A 21848-nucleotide genomic window follows, 5' to 3' on the forward strand; every position below is an offset into this window, starting at 1 on the left:
ATGAGACTATAGGCCTACTGGTAAAATGCACAAGAGGGGATACTTCAATGGTACTCTGGGCAGAGCAAAATATACCTGATGGTACAGTGAAAAAGGTTGGGAACCACTGAATTAGGGCCCGATTCAGACTTAGGAAATTACACCTTTCCTATGCACTTCTCAGTTGGTGTTCAGACTGACCTATTCAAGGAGCGTAATGGGCATTACAGGTGTTGTTCCCTTGCGAACGCTGAATAAATGTAATTCAACCGCTGAAAACACTCCCACTTGCTGGTCAACAGATTTTCTTGTGGTTTTCATTCAATGGGGTTTTCAGTACATTTATCGTAAGTCATCCCTTTAAATATGGTGTACCTATAATTTGAATTTTGTCAACAGACTCAATAGAAAACATCGAGAGAACGGGGGGGAAAAAAACATCTATGCATCTTCGTTTCTGTTTCAGCACCAACTGTTAGATTAGAAATATTATACGGTGTATCTGTAGACACGCCTCCAACACACCTTCATTAATACGGTGTATCTGTAGACACGCCTCCAACACACCTTCATTAATATGGTGTATCTGTAGACACGCCTCCAACACACCTCCATTAATATGGTGTATCTGTAGACACGCCTCCAACACACCTTCATTAATATGGTGTATCTGTAGACACGCCTCCAACACACCTTCATTAATATGGTGTATCTGTAGACACGCCTCCAACACACCTTCATTAATATGGTGTATCTGTAGACACGCCTCCAACACACCTTCATTAATATGGTGTATCTGTAGACACGCCTCCAACACACCTTCATTAATATGGTGTATTTGTAGACACGCCTCTGACACACCTTCCTTTCTTAGATCACCACCCAGAATGAATAGCATGTGAATAGCATGCGGTTCTCATGCTTAAGTTTGAGGTTACAATACGCATAGGGAGAAAGGGGCATAACAAAGGGAATGTGACGTCCCATTTCTGCTCGCTTAGCTCAGGTCGGAATCGGGGCCTTAAAGAGTAGGTTATGCCTGTTTTTTTTTAAAGCATGGAATGTACGGCATCCATATTAGGAAGTCGTTTTTGTCTGACAAGTGACGTCTTCCTAAAATGGATGCTGTTGCCGTACATTCATGACAAAATATGATGTTACCTTGAAAGTGGGTGTAAATGACCTTGCTGATTGTAAAGGAAGTATGTGGTTTACTGGTTTGTATTAACATGACTATGAGGTTGAAAGTGGGAGGGGAGAGGGGGAGAGGGAGGGGTAGGATGGAGGGGGAGAGGATGGGAGGGGAGAGATGATGGGGGAGGGGAGAGAGGATGGGGAGGGGGAGAGGATGGGAGAGAGGATGGAGAGGGGGAGAGGGGAGAGAGGATGGGGGAGGGGAGAGGGGGGAGAGAGGATGGAGAGGGGGGAGACGGGGAGAGAAGAGGGGGAGAGGAGAGAGGATGGGGAGGGGAGGGGAGGGAGAGGGGTAGAGGATGGGGAGGGGGAGAGGAGAGAGAGGATGGGAGGGGGAGAAGTTTAGGGGAGGGAAGCATGGGGGAGAATGGGGAGGAGAGGATGGGGGAGGGGAGAGAGTGAGAGGATGAGGGGAGGGGAGAGGGGGAGAAGATGAGGGGAGGGGAGAGGGGGAGAAGATGAGGGGAGGGGAGAGAGTGAGAGGATTAGGGGAGGGAGAGGGGGGAGAAGATGAGGGAGGGGGAGAAGATGAGGGGAGGGGAGAGGGGAGGAAGATGAGGGGAGGGAAGGATGGGGGGGAGAGGATGGAGACGGTGCAGGTTATTAATCCATGAGGATCATAAAGGGAAATTGATGTCAGACTGGAGGTTGAAAGACCTTCAGGAGAATATGTCTGGTTAGGAGAGGAGAATCCTTCAGGAGAATATGTCTGGTGAGGAGAGGAGAATCCTTCAGGAGAATATGTCAGGTTAGGAGAGGAGAATCCTTCAGGAATATGTCTGGTTAGGAGAGGAGAATCCTTCATGAATATGTCTGGTTAGGAGAGGAGAATCCTTCAAGAGAATATGTCTGGTTAGGAGAGGAGAATCCTTCATGAATATGTCTGGTTAGGAGAGGAGAATCCTTCAAGAGAATATGTCTGGTTAGGAGAGGAGAATCCTTCAGGAGAATATGTCTGGTTAGGAGAGGAGAATCCTTCAAGAGAATATGTCTGGTTAGGAGAGGAGAATCCTTCAAGAGAATATGTCAGGTTATGAGAGAAGAATCCTTCAAGAGAATATGTCAGGTTAGGAGAGGATAATCCTTCAGGAGAATATGTCTGGTTAGGAGAGGAGAATCCTTCAGGAGAATATGTCTGGTTAGGAGAGGAGAATCCTTCAAGAATATGTCTGGTTAGGAGAGGAGAATCCTTCAAGAGAATATGTCTGGTTAGGAGAGGAGAATCCTTCAAGAGAATATGTCAGGTTATGAGAGAAGAATCCTTCAAGAGAATATGTCAGGTTAGGAGAGGAGAATCCTTCATGAATATGTCTGGTTAGGAGAGGAGAATCCTTCAGGAGAATATGTCAGGTTAGGAGAGGAGAATCCTTCATGGGAATATGTCTGGTTAGGAGAGGAGAATAATTCAAGAGAATATGTCTGGTTAGGAGAGGAGAATCCTTCAAGAGAATATGTCAGGTTATGAGAGAAGAATCCTTCAAGAGAATATGTCAGGTTAGGAGAGGAGAATCCTTCAGGAGAATATGTCTGGTTAGGAGAGGAGAATCCTTCAGGAGAATATGTCTGGTTAGGAGAGGAGAATCCTTCAGGAGAATATGTCTGGTTAGGAGAGGAGAATCCTTCAAGAGAATATGTCTGGTTAGGAGAGGAGAATCCTTCAAGAGAATATGTCAGGTTATGAGAGAAGAATCCTTCAAGAGAATATGTCAGGTTAGGAGAGGAGAATCCTTCATGAATATGTCTGGTTAGGAGAGGAGAATCCTTCATGAGAATATGTCTGGTTAGGAGAGGAGAATCATTCAAGAGAATATGTCTGGTTAGGAGAGGAGAATCCTTCAAGAATATGTCTGGTTAGGAGAGGAGAATCCTTCAGGAGAATATGTCAGGTTAGGAGAGGAGAATCCTTCAAGAATATGTCTGGTTAGGAGAGGAGAATCCTTCAAGAGAATATGTCTGGTTAGGAGAGGAGAATCCTTCAGGAGAATATGTCTGGTTAGGAGAGGAGAATCCTTCAGGAGAATATGTCTGGTTAGGAGAGGAGAATCCTTCAAGAATATGTCTGGTTAGGAGAGGAGAATCCTTCAGGAGAATATGTCTGGTTAGGAGAGGAGAATCCTTCAAGAATATGTCTGGTTAGGAGAGGAGAATCCTTCAAGAGAATATGTCAGGTTAGGAGAGGAGAATCCTTCAAGAATATGTCAGGTTAGGAGAGGAGAATCCTTCATGAAAATATGTCAGGTTAGGAGAGGAGACTCCTTCAAGAATATGTCTGGTTAGGAGAGGAGAATCCTTCAAGAATATGTCAGGTTAGGAGAGGAGAATCCTTCAAGAGAATATGTCTGGTTAGGAGAGGAGAATCCTTCAAGAGAATATGTCAGGTTATGAGAGAAGAATCCTTCAAGAGAATATGTCAGGTTAGGAGAGGAGAATCCTTCAAGAGAATATGTCTGGTTAGGAGAGGAGAATCCTTCAGGAGAATATGTCTGGTTAGGAGAGGAGAATCCTTCAAGAATATGTCAGGTTAGGAGAGGAGAATCCTTCAAGAATATGTCAGGTTAGGAGAGGAGAATCCTTCAGGAGAATATGTCTGGTTAGGAGAGGAGAATCCTTCAGGAGAATATGTCTGGTTAGGAGAGGAGAATCCTTCAAGAATATGTCTGGTTAGGAGAGGAGAATCCTTCAAGAGAATATGTCTGGTTAGGAGAGGAGAATGGAGTATCTGTCTGTCGGAAGATGGTTCTCACACATTTGAATAAAAGCGTATTAAAGCATAACCCATGACCGTGTATAACCCCACTGTCTAACTCATAATGTCAGGTCTTGAAGAATAGGAATATACAGTTGAAGTCAGAAGTTTACATATAATTAGGTTGGAGTCATTAACACTCGTTTTTCAAACACTCCAGAGATTTCTTGTTAACAAATTATAGTTATGGCAAGTCGGTTAGAACATCTACTTTGTGCATGACACAAGTAATTTTTCCAACAATTGTTTACAGACAGATTATTTCACTTATAATTCACTGTATCACAATTCCAGTGGGTCAGAAGTGTACATACATTAAGTTGACTGTGCCTTTAAACAGCTTGGAAAATTCCAGAAAATTATGTCATGGCTTTAGAAGCCTCTGATAGGCTAATTGACATAATTTGAGTCAATTGGAGGGGTACCTGTGGATGTATTTCAAGGCCTACCTTCAAACACAGTGCCTCTTTGCTTGACATCATTGGAAAATCAAAGAAATCAGCCAAGACCTCAGAAAAAAATTGTAGACCTCCACAAGTCTGGTTCATCCTTGGGAGCAATTTCCAAACGCCTAAAGGTACCACATGGGGACAAAGATCGTACTTTTTGGAGAAATGTTCTCTGGTCTGATGAAACAAAAATAGAACTGTTTGGACATAATGACCATCGTTATGTTTGGAGGAAAAAAGGGGAGGCTTGCAAGCCGAAGAACACCATCCCAACCATGAATCACGGGGGTGGCAGCATCATGTTGTGGGGGTGCTTTGCTGCAAGAGGGACTGGTGCACTTCAGAAAATAGATGGCATCATGAGGGAGGACAATTATGTGGATATATTGAAACAACATGTCAAGACATCAGTCAGGAAGTTAAAGCTTGGTTGCAAATGGGTCTTCCAAATGGACATTGACCCCAAGCATACTTCAAAAGTTGTGGCAAAATGGCTTAAGGACCACAAAGCCAAGGTATTTTTGTGGCCATCACAAAACCCTGGCCTCAATCATATAGAACATTTGTTGGCAGAACTGAAAAAGCGTGTGCGAGCAAGGAGGCTTGCAAACCTGACTCCGTTACACTAGCTCTGTTGGGCCAAAATTCACCCAACTTATTGTGGGAAGCTTGTGTAAGGCTACCCAAAAGGTTTGACACAAGTTAAACCATTTAAAGGCAATGCTACCAAATACTAATTGAGTGTATGTAAACTTCTGACCCACTGGGAATGTGATTAAAGAAATAAAAGCTGAAATAAATCAGCTTGGCTAAGGTGTATGTAAACTTCCGACTTCAACTGTATTCATAATTCAGTCACATCTATGAAAAGGATCAACCTAATGGGAACCACTCTACCACTCTAAATTCCAAGCATCTGCCTCTAACCCTAGGAAGCTCTTTGCCACCTTCTCCTCCCTCTTGAATCCTCCTCCCCCTCCCCCCTCCTCCCTCTCTGCAGATGACTTCGTCAACCATTTTGAAAAGAAGGTCGACGACATCCGATCCTCGTTTGCTAAGTCAAACGACACCGCTGGTTCTGCTCACACTGCCCTACCCTGTGCTCTGACCTCTTTCTCCCCTCTCTCTCCAGATGACATCTCGCGTCTTGTGACGGCCGGCCGCCCAACAACCTGCCCGCTTGACCCTATCCCCTCCTCTCTTCTCCAGACCATCTCCGGTGACCTTCTCCCTTACCTCACCTCGCTCATCAACTCATCCCTGACCGCTGGCTACGTCTCTCCCGTCTTCAAGAGAGCGAGAGTTGCACCCCTTCTGAAAAAACCTACACTCGATCCCTCCGATGTCAACAACTACAGACCAGTATCCCTTCTTTCTTTTCTCTCCAAAACTCTTGAACGTGCCGTCCTTGGCCAGCTCTCCCGCTATCTCTCTCAGAATGATCTCAGAATGATCCAAATCAGTCAGGTTTCAAGACTAGTCATTCAACTGAGACTGCTCTTCTCTGTATCACGGAGGCGCTCCGCACTGCTAAAGCTAACTCTCTCTCCTCTGCTCTCATCCTTCTAGACCTATCGGCTGCCTTCGATACTGTGAACCATCAGATCCTCCTCTCCACCCTCTCCGAGTTGGGCATCTCCGGCGCGGCCCACGCTTGGATTGCGTCCTACCTGACAGGTCGCTCCTACCAGGTGGCGTGGCGAGAATCCGTCTCCTCACCACGTGCTCTCACCACTGGTGTCCCCCAGGGCTCTGTTCTAGGCCCTCTCCTATTCTCGCTATACACCAAGTCACTTGGCTCTGTCATAACCTCACATGGTCTCTCCTATCATTGCTATGCAGACGACACACAATTAATCTTCTCCTTTCCCCCTTCTGACGACCAGGTGGCGAATCGCATCTCTGCATGTCTGGCAGACATATCAGTGTGGATGACGGATCATCACCTCAAGCTGAACCTCGGCAAGACGGAGCTGCTCTTCCTCCCGGGGAAGGACTGCCCGTTCCATGATCTCGCCATCACGGTTGACAACTGCATTGTGTCCTCGTCCCAGAGCGCTAAGAACCTTGGCGTGATCCTGGACAACACCCTGTCGTTCTCAAATAACATCAAGGCGGTGGCCCGTTCCTGTAGGTTCATGCTCTACAACATCCGCAGAGTACGACCCTGCCTCACACAGGAAGCGGCGCAGGTCCTAATCCAGGCACTTGTCATCTCCCGTCTGGATTACTGCAACTCGCTGTTGGCTGGGCTCCCTGCCTGTGCCATTAAACCCCTACAACTCATCCAGAACGCCGCAGCCCGTCTGGTGTTCAACCTTCCCAAGTTCTCTCACGTCACCCCGCTCCTCCGCTCTCTCCACTGGCTTCCAGTTGAAGCTCGCATCCGCTACAAGACCATGGTGCTTGCCTACGGAGCTGTGAGGGGAACGGCACCTCACTACCTCCAGGCTCTGATCAGGCCCTACACCCAAACAAGGGCACTGCGTTCATCCACCTCTGGCCTGCTCGCCTCCCTACCACTGAGGAAGTACAGTTCCCGCTCAGCCCAGTCAAAACTGTTCGCTGCTCTGGCCCCCAATGGTGGAACAAACTCCCTCACGACGCCAGGACAGCGGAGTCAATCACCACCTTCCGGAGACACCTGAAACCCCACCTCTTTAAGGAATACCTAGGATAGGATAAAGTAATCCTTCTCCCCCCCCCCCCCCCTTAAAAGACCTAGATGCACTATTGTAAAGTGGCTGTTCCACTGGATGTCATAAGGTGAAAGCACCAATTTGTAAGTCGCTCTGGATAAGAGCGTCTGCTAAATGACTTAAATGTAATGTAAATGTAACAATTGATTTGACCCAGAGAGGAACGGGATTGGCTTATAACAGATCTAGAACATTGGTTTGACCCAGGGAGGAACGGGATTGGCTTGTAACAGATCTAGAACATTGATTTGACCCAGGGAGGAACGGGATTGGCTTGTAACAGATCTAGAACATTGATTTGACCCAGGGAGGAACGGGGTTGGCTTATAACAGATCTAGAACATTGATTTGACCCAGGGAGGAACGGGATTGGCTTGTAACAGATCTAGAACATTGGTTTGACCCAGAGAAGAACGGGATTGGCTTGTAACAGATCTAGAACATTGGTTTGACCCAGAGAAGAACGGGATTGGCTTATAACAGATCTAGAACATTGATTTGACCCAGGGAGGAACGGGATTGGCTTGTAACAGATCTAGAACATTGATTTGACCCAGGGAGGAACGGGATTGGCTTGTAACAGATCTAGAACATTGATTTGACCCAGGGAGGAACGGGATTGGCTTATAACAGATCTAGAACATTGATTTGACCCAGGGAGGAACGGGATTGGCCTGTAACAGATCTAGAACATTGATTTGACCCAGGGAGGAACGGGATTGGCTTGTAACAGATCTAGAACATTGATTTGACCCAGAGAAGAACGGGATTGGCTTGTAACAGATCTAGAACATTGATTTGACCCAGGGAGGAACGGGATTGGCTTATAACAGATCTAGAACATTGATTTGACCCAGGGAGGAACGGGATTGGCTTATAACAGATCTAGAACATTGATTTGACCCAGAGAAGAACGGGTTTGGCCTGTAACAGATCTAGAACATTGAAGTCAATCACAGAGAAATAAACAGAGATATTTTAGACCAAGAGACATTTTGGATATTAGAAGATTATTGACATTAAACAGCACAATACTAGTGTGTGTGTGTGTGTGTGTGTGTGTGTGTGTGTGTGTGGGGGGGGCAATTAAAGAAATAAAACAACAGTAAAAGACATTTGAAAAAAGAGTAGCAAGGCACCTGTTAGTAGCAAGGCTACATACAGACACCTGTTAGTAGCAAGGCTCTATACAGACACCTGTTAGTAGCAAGGCTCTATACAGACACCTGTTAGTAGCAAGGCTCTATACAGACACCTGTTAGTAGCAAGGCTCTAGTTTAGTTTAGTTTATTTTATTTTTACAGGGACAGTGCACATTAATCAACGTTTCAGTAAAAGTGCCGGTTTTAGCCAGCCGGCTAATTTTCAACCGCAGTCCCTGGGCAGGTTATTAAAAACAATTACAATATAGACAATAGCACCATAGAACAAGCAAGACATAGCAACATAGGACAAGCAAGACATAGCATACAGACAGAGCAACATAGAACAAAAAGCAGCAAGACAAAATTCATAAAAGCAACAAAGTGTTTCCACACCTCACAAGCTACAGACAACATGGAAAGCGGCAACACACAGCTAGGGACCATGTTCACAAATCTGATTGACCTTCAGCCAGGTCTTCAAGCATTTTGTGAAAGTGTGATATGTGGTGCCGTTATGTGTGTCTGATGGCAGTGTATTCCAGACATGGGAAGCTCTCACAGAGAATGCAGATTTACTAAAGGTGCTTTTCCTTAGGGGAACTATACAGTCACCTCTCATGGCAGACCTTGTGGATCTGCTGCCATATGTCTGGGTTTTCTGTTTAACAAAAATATTGAGTGGAGGGGGAGCCAGGCCATTAAGGATCTTGAATACAAGACATGCGTCAGTGTATTGCACAAGATTTTCCCAACTCAAGAGCTCATGCTTTCTAAGGATGTGACAATGATGATGGCTATTGGGCTTCCTATCAAGCACTTTGAGAGCCTGTTTGTAGACAGACTGAATAGGTTTTAATGTTGTACAGCAAGCTTGGGCCCAACTAGTCAAGCAGTATGTTAAGTGGGGGAGTATCATAGATTTGAAGTACAGTTTTGCTACCTCTGTAGTCAAACAATACAGACACCTGTTAGTAGCAAGGCTCTATACAGACACCTGTTAGTAGCAAGGCTCTATACAGACACCTGTTAGTAGCAAGGCTCTATACAGACACCTGTTAGTAGCAAGGCTATATACAGACACCTGTTAATAGCAAGGCTCTATACAGACATCTGTTATGCAATGCAAATAGTCCGGGTAACCATTTGGTTACCTGTTCAGGAGTCTTATGGCTTGGGGGTAAAAACTGTTGAGAAGCCTTTTTGTCCTTGACTTGGTTCTCCAGTACCACTTGCCATGCGGTAGTAGAGAGAACAGTCTATGACTGGGCTGGCTGGGGTCTTTGACAATTTTTAGGGCCTTCCTCTGACACCGCCTGGTGTAGAGGTCCTGGATGGCAGGCAGCTTTGCCCCAGTGATGTACTGGGCCATACGCACTACCCTCTGAAGTGCCTTGCGGTCGGAGGCCGAGCAATTGCCATACCAGGCAGTGATGCAACCGGTCAGGATGCTCTCGATGTTGCAGCTGTAGAACCTTTTGAGGATCTCAGGACCCATTCCAAATCTTTTTAGTTTCCTGAGGGGGAATAGGCTTTGTCGTGCCCTCTTCACGACTGTCTTGGTGTGTTTGCACCAATCTAGTTTGTAGACACCAAGGAATTTGAAGCTCTCAACCTGCTCCACTACAGCCCCTGCGATGAGAATGGGGACGTGCTCGGTGCTCCTTTTCCTGTAGTCCACAATCATCTCCTTAGTCTTGGTTACGTTGAGGGATGGGTTGTTATTCTGGCACCACCCGGCCAGGTCTCTGACCTCCTCCCTATAGGCTGTCTCGTCGTTGTCGGTGATCAGGCCAACCACTGTTGTGTCGTCAGCAAACTTAATGATGGTGTTGGAGTCGTGCCTGGCCATGCAGTCATGGGTGAACAGGGAGTACAGGAGGGAACTGAGCATGCACCCCTGGGGAGCTCCAGTGTTGAGGATCAGCCTGGCAGATGTGTTGCTACCTTCCCTCACCACCTGGGGGCGGCCTGTCAGGAAGTTCAGGATCCCGTTGCAGAGAGAGGTGTTTAGTCCCAGGATCCTTAGCTTGGTGATGAATTTCGAGGGTACTATGGTGTTGAACGCTGAGCTGTCATCAATGAACAACATTCTCACACCCATGTAAAGCTTTGTAGGTTAGCAGTAAAACCTTGAAATCAGGCCTTTCCTTAATAACAGGAAGCCAGTGTAGGGAGGCTAGCACTGGAGTAATATGATCACATTGGTTGGTTCTAGTGAGGATTCTAGCAGCCATATTTAGCACTAACTGAAGTTTATTTCGTGCTTTATCCGGGTATTGCAGTAGTCTAACCTAGAAGTAACAAAAGTAACAACAAAAAATTCTGCATAATTTTTGGGCAGAAAAGTTTCTGATTTTTGCAATGTTATGTAGATGGAAAAAAGCTATCCTTGAAACAGTCTTGATATGTTTGTAAGGGTTTTCCTCCTCTTCGTCTGAAGAGGAGGTGTAGCAAGGATCGGACCAAGATGCGGCGTGGTAAGTGTCCATGGTTGTTTATTTAAAAACATGAACTGAACACTCAATGAATACAAAACAATAAACGTGAACAAAACCGAAACAGTACCGTGTGGCGAACAAACACAGACACGGAAACAATCACCCACAAACACACAGTGAAACCCAGGCTACCTAAGTATGATTCTCAATCAGAGACAACTAATGACACCTGCCTCTGATTGAGAACCATACTAGGCCGAAACATAGAAATTCCCAAAACCTAGAAAAACAAACATAGACAACCCACCCAACTCACGCCCTGACCATACTAAATAAATACAAAACAAAGGAAATTAAGGTCAGAACGTGACAATGTTCGTCAAAAGAGAGATCAGGGTCCAGAGTAACGCCGAGGTCCGTCACAGTTTTATTTGAGACGACTGTACAACCATCAAGATTAATTGTCAGATGAACAGTTATGAGCAGCTAGGAACAGCCAGGAACAGCCAGGAACAGCCAGGAACAGCCAGGAACAGCTAGGAACAGTTAGGAACAGCCAGGAACAGCCAGGAACAGTTAGGAACAGCCAGGAAGAGCTAGGAACAGTTAGGAACAGTTAGGAACAGCCAGGAACAGTTAGGAACAGTTATGAACAGTTAGGAACAGATAGGAACAGATAGGAACAGCCAGGAACAGCTAGGAACAGTTAGGAACAGTTAGGAACAGCTAGGAACAGTTAGGAACAGCCAGGAACAGCCAGGAACAGCCAGTTACAGTTAGGAACAGTTAGGAACAGCCAGGAACAGTTAGGAACAGCCAGGAACAGTTAGGAACAGTTAGGAACAGCCAGTAACAGTTAGGAACAGCCAGTTACAGTTAGGAACAGTTAGGAACAGCCAGGAACAGCCAGTTACAGTTAGGAACAGTTAGGAACAGCCAGGAACAGTTGGGAACAGCCAGGAACAGCCAGGAACAGTTAGGAACAGCCAGGAACAGCTAGGAACAGTTAGGAACAGCCAGGAACAGTCAGGAACAGCCAGTTACAGTTAGGAACAGTTAGGAACAGCCAGAAACAGCCAGGAACAGTTATGAACAGCCAGGAACAGCTAGGAACAGTTAGGAACAGCCAGGAACAGTTAGGAACAGCCAGTAACAGTTAGGAACAGCCAGGAACAGTTAGGAACAGTTAGGAACAGCCAGAAACAGGAACAGCCAGCCAGGAACAGTTAGGAACAGCCAGAACAGTTAGGAGGAACAGTTAGGAACAGGAACAGCCAGGAACAGTTACAGGAAACACAGCCAGGAACAGTTAGGAACAGCCAGAACAGTTAGGAACAGCCAGGAACAGTTAGGAACAGTTAGGAACAGGAACAGCTAGGAACAGTTAGGAACAGCCAGGAACAGTTCAGGAACAGTTAGGAACAGTTAGAACAGCCAGGAACAGCCAGGAACAGCTAGGAACAGTTAGGAACAGCCAGGAACAGTTAGGAACAGCCAGTAACAGTTAGGAACAGCCAGGAACAGTTAGGAACAGCCAGCAACAGTTAGGAACAGTTAGGAACAGCAAGGAACAGCCAGGAACAGTTAGGCACAGTTAGGAACAGCCAGGAACAGTTAGGAACAGTTAGGAACAGCCAGAAACAGTTAGGAACAGCCAGCAACAGCCAGGAACAGTTAGGAACAGCCAGGACAGCCAGGAACAGCCAGGAACAGTTAGGAACAGCCAGGAACAGCCAGGAACACTTAGGAACAGTTAGGAACAGCCAGGAACAGTTAGGAACAGCCAGGAACAGTTAGGAACAGCCAGTAACCGTTAGGAACAGCCAGGAACAGTTAGGAACAGCCAGGAACAGTTAGGAACAGTTAGAAACAGCCAGGAACAGTTAGGAACAGCCAGGAACAGCTAGGAACAGACAGTTACAGTTAGGAACAGTTAGGAACAGTAAGGAACAGCCAGTAACAACTAGGAACAGCCAGTTACAGTTAGGAACAGTTAGGAACAGCCAGGAACAGTTAGGAACAGTTAGGAACAGCCAGGAACAGTTAGGAACAGCCAGGAACAGTTAGGAACAGCCAGGAACAGTTAGGAACAGCCAGCAACAGTTAGGAACAGTTAGGAAGAGCCAGGAACAGCCAGGAACAGTTAGGAACAGTTAGGAACAGCCAGGAACAGTTAGGAACAGTTAGGAACAGCCAGGAACAGCCAGGAACAGTTAGGAACAGCCATGAACAGTTAGGAACAGCCAGGACAGCCAGGAACAGCCAGGAACAGTTAGGAACAGCCAGGAACAGCCAGGAACAGTTAGGAACAGTTAGGAACAGCCAGGAACAGTTAGGAACAGTTAGGAACAGCCAGTAACCGTTAGGAACAGCCAGGAACAGTTAGGAACAGTTAGGAACAGCCAGGAACAGTTAGGAACAGTTAGGAACAGCCAGGAACAGTTAGGAACAGCCAGGAACAGCTAGGAACAGCCAGTTACAGTTAGGAACAGTTAGCAACAGCCAGGAACAGTTAGGAACAGCCAGGAACAGTTAGGAACAGTTAGGAACAGCCAGGAACAGCCAGGAACAGCCAGTTACAGTTAGGAACAGTTAGGAACAGCCAGGAACAGTTAGGAACAGCCAGGAACAGCTAGGAACAGTTAGGAACAGCCAGGAACAGTTAGGAACAGCCAGGAACAGTTAGGAACAGCCAGGAACAGTTAGGAACAGTTAGGAACAGCCAGGAACAGTTAGGAACAGCCAGGAACAGTTAGGAACAGTTGGGAACAGCCAGGAACAGCCAGGAACAGTTAGGAACAGTTAGGAACAGCCAGGAACAGTTGGGAACAGCCAGGAACAGCCAGGAACAGTTAGGAACAGCCAGGACAGCCAGGAACAGCCAGGAACAGTTAGGAACAGCCAGGAACAGCCAGGAACAGCCAGGAACAGTTAGGAACAGCCAGGAACAGCCAGGAACAGTTAGGAACAGTTAGGAACAGTTAGGAACAGCCAGGAACAGTTAGGAACAGCCAGTAACCGTTAGGAACAGCCAGGAACAGTTAGGAACAGTTAGGAACAGCCAGGAACAGTTAGGAACAGCCAGGAACAGTTAGGAACAGTTGGGAACAGCCAGGAACAGTTAGGAACAGTTAGGAACAGTTAGGAACAGCCAGGAACAGTTAGGAACAGCCAGGAACAGCCAGAAACAGTTAGGAACAGCCAGGAACAGCCAGGAACAGTTAGGAACAGCCAGGACAGCCAGGAACAGCCAGGAACAGTTAGGAACAGCCAGGAACAGCCAGGAACAGTTAGGAACAGTTAGGAACAGCCAGGAACAGTTAGGAACAGCCAGTAACCATTAGGAACAGCCAGGAACAGTTAGGAACAGCCAGGAACAGTTAGGAACAGCCAGGAACAGCTAGGAACAGCCAGTTACAGTTAGGAACAGTTAGGAACAGCCAGGAACAGTTAGGAACAGCCAGGAACAGTTAGGAACAGTTAGGAACAGCCAGGAACAGCTAGGAACAGCCAGATACAGGTAGGAACAGTTAGGAACAGCTAGGAACAGCTAGGAACAGTTAGGAACAGCCAGGAACAGTTAGAAACAGTTAGGAACAGTTAGGAACAGCCAGGAACAGTTAGGAACAGCCAGGAACAGTTAGGAACAGCTAGGAACAGTTAGGAACAGCCAGGAACAGTTAGGAACAGCCAGGAACAGCCAGGAACAGTTAGGAACAGCCAGGAACAGTTAGGAACAGTTAGGAACAGCCAGTAACAGTTAGGAACAGCCAGGAACAGTTAGGAACAGTTAGGAACAGCCAGGAACAGCCAGGAACAGTTAGGAACAGCCAGGAACAGTTAGGAACAGTTAGGAACAGCCAGAAACAGTTAGGAACAGTTAGGAACAGCCAGTAACAGTTAGGAACAGTTAGGAACAGTTAGGAACCGTTAGGGACAGTTAGGAACAGCCAGGAACAGTTAGGAACAGCCAGTAACAGTTAGGAACAGCCAGGAACAGTTAGGAACAGCCAGGAACAGTTAGGAACAGTTAGGAACAGCCAGGAACAGTTATGAACAGCCAGGAACAGTTAGGAACAGCCAGCAACAGTTAGGAACAGTTAGGAACAGCCAGGAACAGCTAGGAACAGCCAGTTACAGTTAGGAACAGTTAGCAACAGCCAGGAACAGTTAGGAACAGCCAGGAACAGTTAGGAACAGCCAGGAACAGTTAGGAACAGTTAGGAACAGCCAGTAACAGTTAGGAACAGTTAGGAACAGTTAGGAACCGTTAGGGACAGTTAGGAACAGCCAGGAACAGTTAGGAACAGTTAGGAACAGCCAGGAACAGCCAGGAACAGTTAGGAACAGCCAGGAACAGTTAGGAACAGTTAGGAACAGTTAGGAACAGCCAGAACAGCCAGGAACAGTTAGGAACAGCCAGGAACAGTTAGGAACAGCTAGGAACAGTTAGGAACAGTTAGGAACAGCCAGGAACAGCCAGGAACAGTTAGGAACAGCCAGGAACAGTTATTAACAGTAAAATATATGTAATAAAGACACTCATTGTCAGCTCTCCTCAACAACATCCCAGCCCTGTCCTCTCCATTCCAGACCTGTCCTGTCCTCTCCAGTCCAGACCTGTTCTGTCCTCTCCAGTCCAGACCTGTCCTGTCCTCTCCAGTCCAGACCTGTTCTGTCCTCTCCAGTCCAGATCTGTTCTGTCCTCTCCAGTCCAGACCTGTCCTGTCCTCTCCAGTCCAGACCTGTCCTGTCCTCTCCAGTCCACACCTGTCATGTCCTCTCCTGTCCAGACCTGTCCTGTCCTCTCCAGTCCAGACCTGTCCTGTCCTCTCCAGTCCACACCTGTCCTGTCCTCACCAGTCCACACCTGTCCTGTCCTCTCCAGACCTGTCCTGTCCTGTCCTCTCCAGTTCAGTCCTGTCCTGTCCTCTCCAGTCCACACCTGTCCTGTCCTCTCCAGTCCAGTCCTGTCCTATCCTGTCCTGTCCTCTCTAGTCCAGACCTGTCCTGTCCTCTCCAGTCCAGACCTGTCCTGTCCTCTCCAGTCCACACCTGTCCTGTCCTTTCCAGTCCAGTCCTGTCCTGTCCAGTCCTGTCCTGTCAAGTCGGTTGTCTGTCTGATCTGATGTTCTGTCCTCCAATCTAGCTAATTGTTCCCAGCGAGATGAACAACTAGAGAACAGACAGAGAGACAAAGGCCCTCAGTGCAACAATGTGAAGCTACTCAGCTAGCGACGTGACTCAACAGTTAGTTTGTGCTGTATGGACAAAGCATTAATTAGAGCAATAACTTCATGCCAGTGTCGTTCCATAGACCCGCTGCATGGGAGCGTCTCTCTCTAGGGTCTGGCCATCAGACCAGGGAACTCAGTGATTCAGGGGACTGGGACTTGGTAGGCATTGGGCCATTGCATGTGGAGTTGTGTTGTGTCGGGGCTGCAGTAATGACAAACTGGAGAGCAAAGCAGGAGGCCCAGGGAACGCTCTCCGGAAAAAAAAAACAACACAAAACATTTCAGAGAAATAATATTCCTCATTGTCATCGGCTGTAACGAGAGTTGACATAATTGCTTGGGCCCATTTCTATTCTAATTAGCACAATCCCAGAGTGGACAGCGGACCTGGGTTCAAGAAGTATTTGAAACCTTTCAAATACTCTAGCTATGCTTAATTGAGCTTCACCAATGCAATGGAACCAACAGGGCAGTCCTGAAATGTCAAACCCCCACCCACACCTGCAGGTTAAAGTTCAAACCTCACCCACAAATGCAGGTTAAAGTTCAAACCTCCACCCACAACTGCAGGTTAAAGTTCAAACCTCCACCCACAACTGCAGGTTAAAGTTCAAACCTCCACCCACACCTGCAGGTTAAAGCTCAAATCCCCACCCACACCAGCAGGATAAAGTTCAAATCCCCACCCACAAATGCAGGTTAAAGTTCAAACCTCCACCCACAACTGCAGGTTAAAGTTCAAACCTCCACCCACAACTGCAGGTTAAAGTTCAAACCTCCACCCACACCTGCAGGTTAAAGCTCAAATCCCCACCCACACCAGCAGGATAAAGTTCAAATCCCCACCCACACCAGCAGGTTAAAGCTCAAACCACCACCCACACCTGCAGGTTAAGGTTCAAACCCCCACCCATACCAGCAGGTTAAAGCAAATGCTCAAAGTTGTTTGTAAGATAAGATTTCAGACACAACTTGAACCCAGGTCTGGTGATCAGGACAGAGGTTATTGGCCAGGGCAGGAGAAGGGAATCAGACAGGCATGGTGAAGCCACACAAAAAGGGGGCCTCTGGCTTCAGCGTAATTAGGTGAGACAATACCCCTGACTGTTCTGTTCTGTCTAGGCTGGGGCTGGGGCTGGGGCTGGGGCTGTGGCTGGGGTTGGGGCTGGAGAATAGGGTTCTGGGTTTGCATAGGCTGGCAGGCGACTGGTTGCCCATGAGGAACACATCTCCACAGGTGTCTAATAAGCCCCTAATTGTCTTGTGTGGTTCACACGGGCAGGCAGAGACCAGGCAGACCAAGCAGACCAGGCAGAGACCAGGCAGACCAGGCAGAGACCAGGCAGAGACCAGGCAGACCAGGCAGAGACCAGGCAGACCAGGCAGAGACCAGGCAGAGACCAGGCAGAGACCAGGCAGACCAGGCAGACCAGGCAGAGACCAGGCAGACCAGGCAGAGACCAGGCAGACCAGGCAGAGACCAGGCAGACCAGGCAGAGACCAGGCAGACCATGCAGAGACCAGGCAGACCCAAGGCAGATGCTGAGACAGCCATGCAGGATGGAGCCTAGCAGGGCTCCTGCCGAGACCTCATGGAGGAAGAAAGGGAGAAATCTGCGTCAACTGTTGCTACGGCAATTTAGTTTCCCTCTTAATTCCTAGACATCCCATGAAAACACCCCGTGTCCCACTCCAAACATGGACTCTTTCCAAACCAACAACATGGAGGAGTAAGAAGTTAAAGAGATTCTGGCCATTAGATGTGTCTACTTAGTCAAAGGCAGATGAACTCGTGTATAACATTGTTATGTCGCTGAGTTGCAGTACGAAGGAAGTCAGAGGTAGTTTCATCGAGCCAATGACCGGGAGTCTACAGGTACTCTGGCATATGCTAGTCAGGTAGAAAAACGTCTTAAACGGACAGAATTTCACACTATCCCTTTAACTATGCAGCTACATTCCTTATCTGAACTGACTAGCCTGAAACACCAAATGTGCTAAGACTATAAACTAAGGTAAGATAGGGCAAAATATCCACAGAAGCTATGTTTAAAAAGTAGACGTCTGTACTAATTTTTGGTCCCGGTACTATTTGTATTTAGGTGCTGGAGCTCTGCAACATTTTTAAAGCCAATATTCTATAAGAGGTGCTGGAACTTAAGCAGTAGAAAATGTGAGGTGCCGGTATTCAGTTCCTGTGAGCTCCGGCCCAAATCAGCACTGCAAAGAAATAACATAATTATGGTTGGTTTTCGTTGAGACAAATCTTGCCTTGTTTGGTTGAAAGATTTGTTCTACAGGCATACCCAAGTCTCTCATTTCAACACTCTAGTTCTAAGACCTGTCTTGGGTGGAGAAAATCTGATACATTTCCCCAAAATTCCCAGGTTTTCCAGAAATCCTGGTTGGAAGATTCCCGTAATAAGGAGGGACATTCGGAATCTTCCAACCAGGACTTTTTGGAAAACCTGGGAATTTGGGGAAATGTACCATAATTTTGCAACTCTTTCCCCAAGGCAGGGGGTACCCTCACAGACTCCATCGTCTCTAACACACACAAACACCAGTCACCCCCTACTGTCCCATCCCTGGCGGCTCAGACCCACGTCAATCTGATGTGCTCTCAGCCTTTTTAAATTAGCTGTCAATTAGAGCTAACCAATCAATTCTTCGCCTAATTAAGCAATAACACCAGGCAGCTCCCATACAGGCCATTGTGGGAAACTAGCAGCTAGCGAACTTACTGTGGATCAGGAGTGTAAACTCAGTGATCACTCTGTCACTGCGTTCTCTGGATGGGAAACAGGGTTGGAGGGGGCAGGGTGAACTCACACTGCTTTGATGGGACAGGGGCGTTGGCAACTAAACAGAGAGCTTTTACAGCACTGATCGAAGAATATTTAGTCACAGTGGGTTTGACTGGGTTTTGAATCCCAGGTAAGACTTAGCCTGCTGGGATCGTGTGTGTGTGTGTGTGTGTGTGTGTGTGTGTGTGTGTGTGTGTGTGTGTGTGTGTGTGTGTGTGTGTGTGTGTGTGTGTGTGTGTGTGTACTGAACAAAACCTGATCGGTGAGAAGTAATTCTCCATCTCTTTACCATCATGTGTATCCGTCTACACCATAAGGTCAAAGGTCAAGCCCAGTTCGCAGTGACCCTCACTCACTCAGTAATATATTTGAACCAGGAGGAGTCCTGTGTCAGGAGGTTTCAGTACGTCTGACTAAAGGCTCTATTCAATCTGCATCGTAGTGCAGCTTTACAGTGTGAATGACATTTAGAGGCAACTCTCCTGCTTTAGTGTAGACAGCATCCAAGGTAAACGCTGCATATTTCGGCTCAATCGGAAATTACCTTTCGCGTTTCTATTACGGAATCGGTAACACTTCAGCTTTCCAGATTGAATAGAGTTTAGTATGTTGTGCACTATTTAAGGGAATAGAGTGCCATTTTGGATCACACTGACTGTAAATATCTCTGGATTAAAGCGTCTGCTAAATGATTCACTGACTGTAAATCTCTCTGGATTAGAGAGTCTGCTAAATGATTCACTGACTGTAAGTCTCTCTGGATTAGAGAGTCTGCTAAATGATTCACTGACTGTAAATCTCTCTGGATTAGAGAGTCTGCTAAATGGCTCACTGACTGTAAATCTCTCTGGATTAGAGAGTCTGCTAAATGATTCACTGACTGTAAGTCTCTCTGGGTAAGAGAGTCTGCTAAATGACTCACTGACTGTAAATCTCTCTGGGTAAGAGAGTCTGCTAAATGATTCACTGACTGTAAGTCTCTCTGGGTAAGAGAGTCTGCTAAATGATTCACTGACTGTAAATCTCTCTGGATTAGAGAGTCTGCTAAATGATTCACTGACTGTAAATCTCTCTGGATTAGAGAGTCTGCTAAATGACTCACTGACTGTAAGTCTCTCTGGATTAGAGAGTCTGCTAAATGACTCACTGACTGTAAGTCTCTCTGGATTAGAGAGTCTGCTAAATGACTCACTGACTGTAAGTCTCTCTGGGTAAGAGAGTCTGCTAAATGACTCACTGACTGTAAGTCTCTCTGGGTAAGAGAGTCTGCTAAATGATTCACTGACTGTAAGTCTCTCTGGGTAAGAGAGTCTGCTAAATTATTCACTGACTGTAAGTCTCTCTGGGTAAGAGAGTCTGCTAAATGATTCACTGACTGTAAATCTCTCTGGATTAGAGCGTCTGCTAAATGACTCACTGACTAAGTCTCTCAGCGTCTGCTAAATGACTCATTGACTAAGTCTCTCAGCGTCTGCTAAATGACTCACTGACTGTAAGTCTCTCTGGATTAGAGAGTCTGCTAAATGACTCACTGACTGTAAGTCTCTCTGGGTAAGAGAGTCTGCTAAATGACTCACTGACTGTAAGTCTCTCTGGGTAAGAGAGTCTGCTAAATTATTCACTGACTGTAAGTCTCTCTGGGTAAGAGAGTCTGCTAAATGATTCACTGACTGTAAATCTCTCTGGATTAGAGCGTCTGCTAAATGACTCACTGACTAAGTCTCTCAGCGTCTGCTAAATGACTCATTGACTAAGTCTCTCAGCGTCTGCTAAATGACTCACTGACTGTAAGTCTCTCAGATAAATGACTCACTGACTGTAAGTCTCTCAGCTAAATGACTCACTGACTAAGTCTCTCAGAGTCTGCTAAATGACTCACTGACTACGTTTCCCTGAGTAAGAGAGTCTGCTAAATGACTCACTGACTGTAAGTCTCTCAGCGTCTGCTAAATGACTCACTGACTGTAAGTCTCTCAGCGTCTGCTAAATGACTCACTGACTGTAAGTCTCTCAGCGTCTGCTAAATGACTCACTGACTAAGTCTCTCAGCGTCTGCTAAATGACTCACTGACTGTAAGTCTCTCAGCTAAATGACTCACTGACTAAGTCTCTCTGGGTAAGAGAGTCTGCTAAATGACTCACTGACTAAGTCTCTCAGCTAAATGACTCAAATATAAATGTAGACTTATACTTCTGCCATCATGCTTCCTCCAAGAAAAACAATCTGTCAAATGTTGAATACAGGAAGTCACTATGTTAATTCCTGATTGGAGGGATCTCTTTACAATATATTTTAATTAGAAGTATTATAGGAAACAGAACGTCTGATTTTTAAGGTGTTTGTGACTGGGGTACAGACTGAGTGTACAAAACATTAGGAACACCTGCTCTTTCCATGACCTAGACTGACCAGGTGAATCCAGTTGAAGGCTTTGACCCCTTATTGATGATGTCACTTGTTAAATCCACTTCAATCAGTGTAGATGAAGGGGAGGAGAATGTTTACTAAAGAAGGATTCTTAAGCCTTGAGACAATTGAACCCTGGAATGTGTATCTTCAATCAGTGTAGATGAAGGAGAGGAGACATGTAGATGAAGGGGAGGAGACATGTAGATGAAGGGGAGGAGACATGTAGATGAAGGGGAGGAGACATGTAGATGAAGGGGAGGAGACATGTAGATGAAGGAGAGGAGACATGTAGATGAAGGGGAGGAGACATGTAGATGAAGGGGAGGAGACATGTAGATGAAGGGGAGGAGACATGTAGATTGAGGGGAGGAGACATGTAGATTGAGGGGAGGAGACATGTAGATGAAGGGGAGGAGACATGTAGATTGAGGGGAGGAGACATGTAGATTGAGGGCAGGAGACATGTAGATGAAGGGGAGGAGACATGAGATGAAGGAGAGGAGACATGTAGATGAAGGGGAGGAGACATGTAGATGAAGGGGAGGAGACGGATTAAAGAAGGATTCTTTAAGCCTTGGGATTGTGTATGTGTGACGTTCAGACAGTGAATTGGCAAGACAAAATATTTAATAATGACATTATGAAAGGGCTGAACAGTTGAAACTGGATTTTAAAGAGCTGATTGACTCTCTGCTAGACATTAATAAAAATTAAAATTAAAATTATCAACATCTATTGCGCACA

This window comes from Oncorhynchus nerka, linkage group LG24, assembly GCF_034236695.1.
Source record: "Oncorhynchus nerka isolate Pitt River linkage group LG24, Oner_Uvic_2.0, whole genome shotgun sequence".
Taxonomy (NCBI): Eukaryota; Metazoa; Chordata; class Actinopteri; order Salmoniformes; family Salmonidae; genus Oncorhynchus; species Oncorhynchus nerka.